Genomic DNA, 10,063 nt, shown 5'->3' with positions numbered 1-10,063 from the left:
CAATAGTGAAAAACTTAGGAACTATGTATATACTGGTGGAGAATTACAGAATATAGAAAATAGTTTTTAAAACAATGTGTATGTTCTAAAAATTAAAAAGGTACTATCACAAAGAATCTTTTTAATAGACTTAACAGAGACCTGAGAAAGTGCAATATAGTGTCAATGGATTTGAAGATAAATAAAAAGCATCTACATTAAAATGAACAAACAAAAAAGTAGAGAAGAATGCAAAAAAACAATAACATTGGAGATAATCATATCAAATGATCAAACATATGGATTATTTGATTTTCCAAAAGACAAAATAGAGATAATTTTATTGAAGATATGTTTGAAAATGTAATAAGAATTTTTAAAGTATTAAATCCTTCCAAATCATTTGATAAACTTACAGCAACCTAATGCAAGGTCAGCAGAATTTTTACAAACATTTTCTCAGGATCATTTACGAATTTATATGAAAATGAAAGGATTTGTAATAGCCAAACAATCTTAAGAAATAAAACAGTCCTGGCCTGGTAGCTCAGCTGGTTGGAGTGTTGTCCTGTATGCCAAAAGGCTACAGGTTCATTCCCCAGTTGGGGCATGTACAGGAGGCAAAGGATCAATGTTTTCCTTTCCATCTCTCTCTCTGTCTCTCTTTTTCTCTCTAGAAGTGGGAGAAAATAAATTTCGGTTGTTTAAGCCACCCAGTCTATGGTATTTTGTTACGGCATCCCTACAGTTAAATAGCACTGTATATTCTTCATGATGCTTCCAAAGACACTGATAGATAGCACCCATATAATGGTAGATAGTGTAGACAATATTTTAACTTGACATTATGAGAGAAACAAAGCTCATAGATTTACACAAGATCACCAAGGATGGAAACTGGAAGATCTCAAAATAGAACTGAGATAAGTGGGGTAATTTTCACATTGTGTATGTGTGTAAAGATTACATGTATTCATTATTTTTCAAACATGTTTATAGAAGTGATAAAATATTTGAAGTTAAGACTGTCTGGAAAACTCTATGCGTCATCTCGCTTTTGTCCTGGTTAAACAGTACTCTGTTTGCCATTAGACAATTTCATCTACAAGAAATATGGCTTTTAGTAAATACAGGATGTCCCCCAAAACTGTATATACACTTGGAACAATTATTAATTCCAATGGGTTAAATTTGAAAAGAAAGAAATAGCAATTGAATTATCAAAAAACGTATGTGTACACATTTTCTGGGAAACCTTATATATACTATTAATCTATGAATCTTTCTTTGCTGTCTCCACAAACTCACACTGAGAATTTCTTACAAGGGAGCAAGGTCCACTAATAGTGATTTTTTTCTCTTCTGTTTACTATTATATTCTTAGCTTATAATGAAGCCTGGGTCAGTACTTGTTGAACATGTAAAAAATTACAAAACAAAGAAAGAAAAAAAACTAAATACACAAAAATGTTTCTTTCCTTAAGTATTTTAAAATATTTTGGAGCAGATAAAGTTTTAAAACTTTTTGTGGCCTGTAAAGGACCTTCTGCTAAAAAGTTAGGTTCTTTTCCTATAGTTTTCTATTCCCTTAGCCTCTACTCCCTGTGGCTAGACATATTTATCAGTTAAGCAAGAGAAGATGAATTACTTTTAATTAAAAGAACACATGTTACAAGATAACCAGTAGGTAAAGCAAAGATAAGATACCAATGGGCTTGATAGATTACCAGGTCTCACTAAGCAGTCCCTCTTCTTATCTCACTTGCACATTTATCAAGGGCTTGGCATCTGCCCTTGAAGTATGACTAGGAGGGAATCTCAGAGACTGGTTATTTGATAGTGAGATGACATAACTTCAGATATTGACTGTGAAAACTCCAACCAGCAATGACTAATGCAAATTTTATAGTTCTTGAAGAGTTTCAAATATGCCCATTCAAAATGACTCCTGACCATTTTTAATTTTTTCATTCAAAATAAAGGATATAATGGCTCTGATAAACATAGAGAATCAAGTCTGTTTTGGTTGGAATTGAAGGCAATGGGCCAAAGGTGGGTTTGGCTGCTCCCATTTGAATATTGTTTGGGTTATAAGAAAAAGAAATAGATAACGAGAAATGCAGCATGTCATCCAGTGTGAAACACAGTATCCTAAGAACTTTATGTTCTTGCCCAGTACTTTTTACTCATCAATCTCTCTTCAATGTCTTTAGCCTGAGATAAAGAACCATGCCCTTGATACAATGACTTCACTTCATAGGAGGTAATCCTGGTTGGACATGCTATATCAGGTATATTCAGGGGTGGGCAAAAGTAGGTTTACAGTTATTAAAAAAGACATGCAGGCTATGATTATTACAATAGTTTTATTTACTCTGTGTTGCATTATCACAACCGTAAACCTACTTTGCTTACTCTGTATATACATAAAATATCAAATGGCAAACATTTTGTGAGTAGAAGGTTGTGTTTGGGCAAAGCTTTTAAAACAGAACATTAAAAATAGTACGTAAATAATACATTGCTAAGTAATAATCTTCAAATTAGGGTACCTGCAACCTGGAATAACATGAAGACTTCCTAAGGAAACAGCACAATCATTGCCAAACCCTAGATTCTCATATGTATGCTTGAGGAGACCGAAAGTAGCTAGGTAGTCAGCGTTTGGACCACTGGTGGGGAGGAAGTAGCACCAGGAAACTCAGCTGGCAGGGGTTACTAAGGCAACCCAGCAGGGTGGGGAAAGGGTGCATGCAAGGGAGACATGAACTTTAAAATATATGGATGTTGCTAAGATGGGCAGTGAGGCTTATAACCAAGCCTAAGGATGTTGCTAAGGCAGAATTTTTTGAAAGAATCAATCAGAAGCTAGCAAGCTTGTATCTATCCCTCGACAAAGAAAGACACTCTCTTCCTCCCTTTCTGCTCTGACACACTGGATTCTACGCTCCTATGGCAGGGAATGTGCTCCCCTATGCCCACATCATTTATGGCCATGTGGGACTCCACACATGGACTAACAGACTTTAATTAGCTTGGATGCCGAACTACCCCCAGCTGCAACATGGAACAGAAGCTCTGGACACTGGCCTGCTTTTGGAACCTGAGCTGCACCTTCTCCAGGACTGGTTTCTCTCAATAAATTTTGTTTCTGCTAACCGTTTTTGTCCACAAATTCATTCGTTGAGTTTATGAGACAACGAACTGGGACCCGAACACATTTTGGCTTCATGTTTTCATAAATTTAACCTTCATGAGAATAAACCAGTATTTCTTCTTGCCCTTCTTTCCTTGACCAGTCTCTCTCATCCATTTTTCAAAAGTAATGTTAACCTCTGTTTTTAATATCTCAATTACAAATTGGTTATTGTATAAAATTCATTCAGGGTCAAAATAATAAGGATTATTCAATTTCAGTTTAGTGGCCAGAAAGTGAATGACAGTAAAGCCTTGTGACAAATACTTTCATATATCACACAATTTCCAGATTACTTGCTTTCATTACATTAAAAGAATATCTCTTACACTTTCTAATTACTAGAGTATTCATAATAGATCTCAATGTGATTTGTTTTTGGCATGTAACTCAGAAAGTGTCCAAAGAATTGAATGACATTGCATTTTTAATGACATTCTTCCCATCTATATTTTATTACTAGAGGCCTGGTGCACGGATTCATGCACCAGTGGGGTCCCTCAACCTAGCCTGCAAGATTTAGGCCGAAAGCGGCTCTCCAACATCCCCTGAGGGGTCCCAGATTGTGAGAGGGCGGTTCTCGGGTGAAGCAGCCCGGAATTGGGCTCCCCCCTCTCTGGTTCTGGGTGCGTCACTCAGGAAACGCAGCTGCCAACTCCCTGCAGCGTGTCAGCTCCTACATTGAGTGTCTGTCCTCTGGAGGTCAGTGCACGTCATAACTACAGTTTGGAGCATCTGCCCCCTGGTAGTCATTGCGCATCATAGCTACCGGCCAAACAAACAGTCAAATAGTAGATTGGTCACTTAGGCTTTTATATATATAGATAATAGTTATAATTATTCATACATACCAGTGCAAAAATGGGAATTATATTGAGCCTCAATTATATCTCAATTGAGCAATAGGTGATATTAATATATAGATAGTTTTAAAAAGGAAAATAACTCCATGCATCAAAGTCATTTTTAAAACCCTTTTAAAATAAACTACAGCGATGTATAATAATGTTATCAATTATATACTTACTAGGGGCCCGGTGCACGAAATTCGTGCACTGGGTGTGTGTGTGTGGGGGGGGGAGTGTCCCTCAGCCCAGCCTGCCCCCTCTCACATACTGGGAGCCCTCAGGCGTTGACCCCCATCACCCTCCAATCGCAGGATCGGCCCCTTGCCCAGGCCTGACACCTCTGGCCTAGGCGTCCGGCCTGGGCAGCGGGGACCTGCAGTGGCAGCGGGGGGGCGCCACGATTGCGCGGGCTCCACCCCTGCCCCTGCAGGATGCCTCTGGCTGAGGCGTCCGGCCCGGGCAGCGGGGACCCACAGCTGCAGCGGCCCCACGATCGTGGGCTTCGCTTTAGGCCCAGGCAAGGGGCCCCTAGCTCCTGGGACTGCCAGCTTCGACCGTGCCCAGCTCCCATCGCTGGCTCCACCCCTACTTCCTGCTATCACTGGCCAGGGCAGAAAAGGCACCTGATTCTCCGATCATGGCTGGGGGGCAGGGCAAAGGCGGCCCCAGGGCCACCTTTGCCCTGCCCCCCAGCTCTTAGCTCCCCCCTGGGTTTCCGATCACTGTCAGTCGCAGGGGGCTTCTTCCTGCTTTCCCTTTCGCCTCCCTGCATTGTGCCTACATATGCAAATTAACCGCCATCTTGTTGACAGTTAACTGCCAATCTTAGTTGGCAGTTAATTTGCATATAGCCCTGATTAGCCAATGAAAAGGGTATCGTCGTACGCCAATTACCATTTTTCTCTTTTATTAGTGTTGACTAGAGGCCCAGTGCATGAAATTCGTGCCTGGGGGGAGGGTCCCCTCAGCCCGGTCTGCACCCTCTTGCAGTCCAGGACCCCTCAGGGGATGTCCGCCTGCTGGACAGTTGGAAATTCCTCTCGCAGTCCGGGACCCCTCGCTCCTGCCTGCTCACTCTCCTTACTACTCAGCTCACTGCTCCTTAGAACTGCTATGGAGGCAGGAGAGGCTCCCGCCACTGCCACTGTGCTCCCCAGCTGTGAGCCCTATCTTTCTGCGTAGTTGTCTGTGGGCCAACTGCTCTCTTCCTTCTCACGTAGGGCAAGCAGCATGTGAGGGCAGAGTGCACTATCGTGGAACGCAGAAAGCTACCCGAAGCTGAGGGGAGTGGTCGGACCCATGGGGTGAGAGGTGGACACAGAGGACACTATCTCACCCTATTGTGGGGTGGGCTGGCTGGCCTTCATCTGCCTGACCCCACCCAGGGAAGGACTGAGCAGGGTGTCCGCCTCTCCATTCTCCATCCTTCCATCTGTGACACCTGTCACCCTTGCCAGGCCTCCCCCAAAGTGAGTTCAGCTCAATCCCTGAATGTAAAAGGGAATGTGGGGGGCACTCCAGTGCCCCCTGATTCCCAGCGACGGGACCTAGTTGACAGGACTTGATCTCAGGACGGTGGCCACAGCTGCAGAACATAGATCTGTTTCAAGAAAAGTTGGGAATGCAGACTTTCATATGAGCCCCTATTCCAAAAGTTGTCAGTTTATTCACATTGTGGCAAAGACGCCTTCAAGAGTAATGTAAGTGGGTAAGGTCATGGCCAAACCGGGCCATTTCCTCATCCAAGCTCTCTGAGGCACATGGACAGAACCAAGTCACAGCTCTTTGCAGGACACTTCCAGAGTTTTTGTTTTTTGTTTTTTGGGGATTTTTCTTTTTAAGCCTAAAGGACAGGAGTCTGTCTCCATTCTTGTTCTTTGGGATTTTTTTCATCATCAGATAAAATGATGCGTACATTGGGGCAATCCTCTCGAGATACAATATTCCAGTTGCACCCATGTGATGATGACAGTGTCCCTCAGAGGGAGGGAGCCGACAGATGGGGAGCAGGGAATTCTGAAAACCAAAGCGATGACAGAGATGCTAAGCCTTTCCTTCACATGTCTGACACCCCTCTTCAGGTGGCCTGCAGGCTGGGTGTCTGCTGGACCTTTACCACTTGATGTCCTGGCAGGCTGCCCTGGGCCCTGCTAAGTGGTGTGCAGGGCCGCCTGGGCCCGCGGGGAGTCGCCCCCCGCCCCAGCCACTCCTGGAACAGCTCCTGCACATGGGCCCTGGTCTCCAGGGGCCACACCGGGATGGCAGCGTAGATGCCTTCCATCTGCTGCAGCAGTGCCCTGTCTGCACACCCATCATCTGCCTGGGCCTGGCCTCTGCCGCTTAGGCATTCCCGGCACAGACCAGGACCTCCACGAAGTGGCAGGGGAACTTGCCCCTCTACAGTTTCAGGACTACATCTGGGTGTTCTGAAAGCCGCAAGCAGCCTCAAAGCGAAGCAGAACCTCTCCGTCCATTTCAAGGGTGACCTCCTGGAAGTCTCTGTTCCTCAGGGTGAGGTAGGTGAGCACTCCCACGTCCTTGTTGAACAGCTCCTTGGCCATGTGCCTGAAGATGTGCGCCAGGTACCCGTCGGAGCTGGCACCCTCATGGAGCCTCACCTCCTTCTCCTTTCTGTCTCAAACCAAGTGTCCACGGCAGCATCATTCGAGGTGAGGTCACTTTGCTCCGTTATCTGGACCGTTTCCCCTGAGGTTAACACGCAGGCAGCACCCTGGGAACTGTGTGAAGCTGTGGGAACATCTCCTCAAAGGGCCTCCAGTTTCTTGTCCTAACAAAGGGCCACAATGACGTGGAAAATCTTGTCTGGGGACAAGTTCTGCCGTCTGGTGAAGTAATCCTTCGCCAGAGAGCCCATGATCTGCTGGGGAGACTTGGCGGTGTAGAGGTGGTGGGTGATGGGGTGACCTGGAACATGCTCTGCATACCGGTCCCAGCCGGGGCAGGTGGAGGTCAGCATGGGTAGCCAGGGCTCTTCCTCACGGTGCTGGCAGTACCAATGCACAAATTCCTTCTGACTCTCCAGGATGTTGAAGTCCACAGCTATCTTCATGTCAAAGACAGTGCGCCCCAAGGCTTTTGAGAAAGCTGCAGAGCCTTCTGGATGCATCAGTGACACTGAGGCTGGATTTAGCAGCAAAATAAGGCAGAGACTAAGGTCACATGGACACTGCCAGCACCTTATGCTGTTAGTTATTACATTTCTTATTAAGGTTCAGAACATGGAAGAAGTCCTTGGTGTTCTGTTGAGAAACTTGAACTCCTTCCTCTGCAGTCACACAACTGTCACATGCCAGGCAGTCACTCAGAAATATCTTGGCATTGGCCAACTTAGGGAATTCTCCCTTCTCTCCATTCTCCTGAGCCAGACTCCAGACGTTGACTGCGGTATTCTCTTGGTAATCGGTCTTTGTTTTTGGTTTTTTTAAATATATTTTATTGATTTTTTTACAGAGAGGAAGGGAGAGGGATAAAGAGTTAGAAACATTGATGAGAGAGAAACATCTATCAGCTGCCTCCTGCACACTCCCTAATGGGGATGTGCCCACAACCAAGGTACATGTCATTGACCGGAATGTACCGTCACTCCATAGGCTGACGCTCTACCCTACCCACTGAGCAAAACCGGCTGGGTGGTTTTTGTTTTTTTACTACATTCCTTCCGTGTGCAGTGATCACACTTCATCTGGAGCAGGGCTGGTGGGGGCTGGCTTGAGTGACCTGGAGGAAGCACAGGGAGAGCAGTCAGTCACTGCTGGCAGTATCCTTTTTTCCTTGTGGAGTGTGTAGGGAGGGGAAGCGGTCGCAGTGCCAGAGGCCAAGTTCCAGGAGGCCGGTAGCACTGTTGGGATAGTGCCGGAGACACTGGTCCATTGGTGTCTGGCCTGACCTCTGGAGAGTGAACCTACAGGACTACTAAGGAATCTAGTCCCCAGTTCCACCTCGCCACCACCACTGATTAATTGGAGTTTGAGGGGCAGGAGGAGGGACCAAGAGACCTGCCTTCCAGCTACTTGCGGGGCCACTCACTCCAGTTCCCTGTTAACCATCCCCTGATCGATGGGAGCCTGTGGGCCGGGAGAGGGACCAAGTGGTCTGCCTTCTGCCCGCTCACTAGTCACTGCTGCCACGAATTCATTGGAGCCTGAGGGATATCAGTTCCCCCATTAGCATCCCCTGATCCATGGAGCCTGAGGGCAGGGGGATGGACTGGTCATCCATTAGGTCATGATGGACTCAGGGTTTTTATATATTAGGATGATAGTAATTAGGCTACCCTAGGAAAAAATTAAACTTCAAACTACATGACACAGAAAAACACATTCAAATTTTGTATAACTGCTCGCCTGCCTGCCTGCTTGATCATCCCCAACCACCTCTGCCTGCCAGCCTGATACCCTTAACTGTTCCCCTGCTGACCTGATTGCCCCTAACCACTTCTGCTTGCCTGCCTGCCTGCCTGCCTGCCTGGTCACCCCTAACCTCTCTCCCCTGCTGACCTGATCCCTCTAACTGCTCTCCCTTGCCAGCCTGATCCCCCTAACTGCTCTCCCCTGCCAGCCTGATCCCCCTAACTGCCTCTGTCCCGACCCTGCCCCTGTGGCTTTGGCCAGAAGGACATCCAGAAAGTCGCCTGGAAGATGTCTGGTCTAATTAGCATATTACCCTTTTATTAGTACAGATTAGGACATAATTCTATGGCAAAGGTAGAATAAAAATATAAATCCAAGCAGAAAAAAACATAAAATGATTGTTAAAGGAGAGCTTTTTCATACACTTTTAACTGGATGACACTGAGTATGAAAACAATTTAATCAATATATGCTAGAATTTATAACCTTTGCAACTCTGTAAATTTATAATTTTCTACATGAACTTAGAAATTTTAACTTTTTTGTTTCAAAATTCTTTCAAGGTTTGCCAGGAAAGAAGTTTAAGTCACCGATAAAAAGCATCCTGTAACAGACACTTCTAATTACTTTTCATTTTGCATTCTTCATGTCTTTTCTTGCCATGATATAATTCCTGATTCTATCAAATATCAATACTGAGTTGGAGATCCTATGTTTCCAGTGTGTGAGACAACATTGTAAGTGTAATTTCTGCATGGTCACCCTAAAAGAAATTGCCTGCCTGCCACTCATCTTCACCCTTTCAAATTCTTTGGGCTATGACAATGGCTGAACAGTTATCTTGTATTCCACAAATGGAAACCACAAGTGAGGAAAGACAGGACCTTTAGCCAATAAGCTCCAGATGGCTCACCTCTGATTTGAAACGTAAGTGAAATAAATAGCTCTCTTTTTATATCATTGTTTGGAGTGTTACTTCTTTGAAACATAAATTTATGTATTCTAAATAATGTGCATGCTAAGTAAATAAATGGAAAAGAAAGTGGTTATATTATTTCAGAAAATCTAAAAAATGTCAACATAGAGAGTGAGTAATTTGCTAGATTGTACTGGGCATAATGAACTTGTATCCCAGTCCTAGTTTTGACATGATATGGCTATTTTCCTTTGAACAAGCGATTTTTCTTGTCCAAATCCATTTACTAAGTAAAGAAATTAGGCTAGATATCTTTAAGGTTTTATTACTTAAATTACAGTGCTTTTCTTCTTGTCATAGAAAAGGCCAAGGGAAGTTGCAAGAGAAGTTGTTACTGAAATTGAGTCTTGAAAGATAATTTATGGATGTCCCTGTGAGCGCTGAATCATAGAATAAAAGTAAAAATCTCCTAGGGCCCTCCAAATATATACAAAGGGTAGAATAAAATGAGTTCATAGGACAATCATGTTCTTCAGAAGAACTATGTTTATTGAATATAGCAACTCAGATGGAAATGTAGTGGTCACTTAACACATTGCTAGCGATGTCCAACCCATTCTTATATTTAAATGATCTTGTAATTCCAACTCTTAATAGACTCTAATATATGACAAATAATACAAGGCTGACATTGATCATGGCAATGATCAAGGTGAAAAAGTACATTTCATTCTATTAGAAACAAGATCTTTGG

General features: G+C 44.1%; 1 pseudogene; it reads right to left on the bottom strand.

Moving 5' to 3' along the window:
- Positions 1-5,872: 5,872 nt before the first annotated feature.
- Positions 5,873-7,726, bottom strand: LOC132232419 (nuclear prelamin A recognition factor-like; annotated as a pseudogene).
- Positions 7,727-10,063: the final 2,337 nt, after the last annotated feature.

This window comes from Myotis daubentonii, chromosome 4 (genome assembly GCF_963259705.1).
Source record: "Myotis daubentonii chromosome 4, mMyoDau2.1, whole genome shotgun sequence".
In the NCBI taxonomy this organism is placed as follows: domain Eukaryota; kingdom Metazoa; phylum Chordata; class Mammalia; order Chiroptera; family Vespertilionidae; genus Myotis; species Myotis daubentonii.
The sequence above is the reverse complement of the archived record's forward strand: the minus strand, read 5'-3'. Positions and strand labels throughout refer to the sequence as shown.